The sequence below is a fragment of the Penaeus monodon genome, chromosome 30 (assembly GCF_015228065.2).
Source record: "Penaeus monodon isolate SGIC_2016 chromosome 30, NSTDA_Pmon_1, whole genome shotgun sequence".
Lineage (NCBI taxonomy): Eukaryota > Metazoa > Arthropoda > Malacostraca > Decapoda > Penaeidae > Penaeus > Penaeus monodon.
Window position 1 is genome coordinate 7,276,303 of NC_051415.1, and position 324 is coordinate 7,276,626.

Sequence of the window (324 nt, forward strand, 5' to 3'; positions counted from 1 at the left end):
GAGGGAAGGGGTTGTTGTCTAGTATGTGTGTAAATAACAAAGCTTTTCACTGTGAGGTAAAGAGCTTAAATTTCTACCTTACGAGAGAAAACAGTCACAAGGGGAGCTTATGCTGACACACGCACGAACGAGATCACGAATAGACCTCTTGATAATCTTCGTACAAGATACTTTAGCGGCCAGTCTTTATTCATGCAGCACTGCATAGAATGTCTATCACCAGTGTAGTAAAGTAGATGATGTAAGAGCATAAATGCGCACCTGTGCATGTGTGTTTGGAGAGACATACACACATACCTGTGTGTATGTATATATACACACACC

General features: G+C 41.4%; 1 protein-coding gene across 1 annotated transcript in view; it reads left to right on the forward strand.

Moving 5' to 3' along the window:
- The window catches only part of LOC119592494 (solute carrier family 40 member 1-like), an 18,573-nt gene that overhangs the window by 646 nt on the left and 17,603 nt on the right, over positions 1-324 (forward strand). The gene's annotated exons all lie outside the window — the stretch shown is intronic.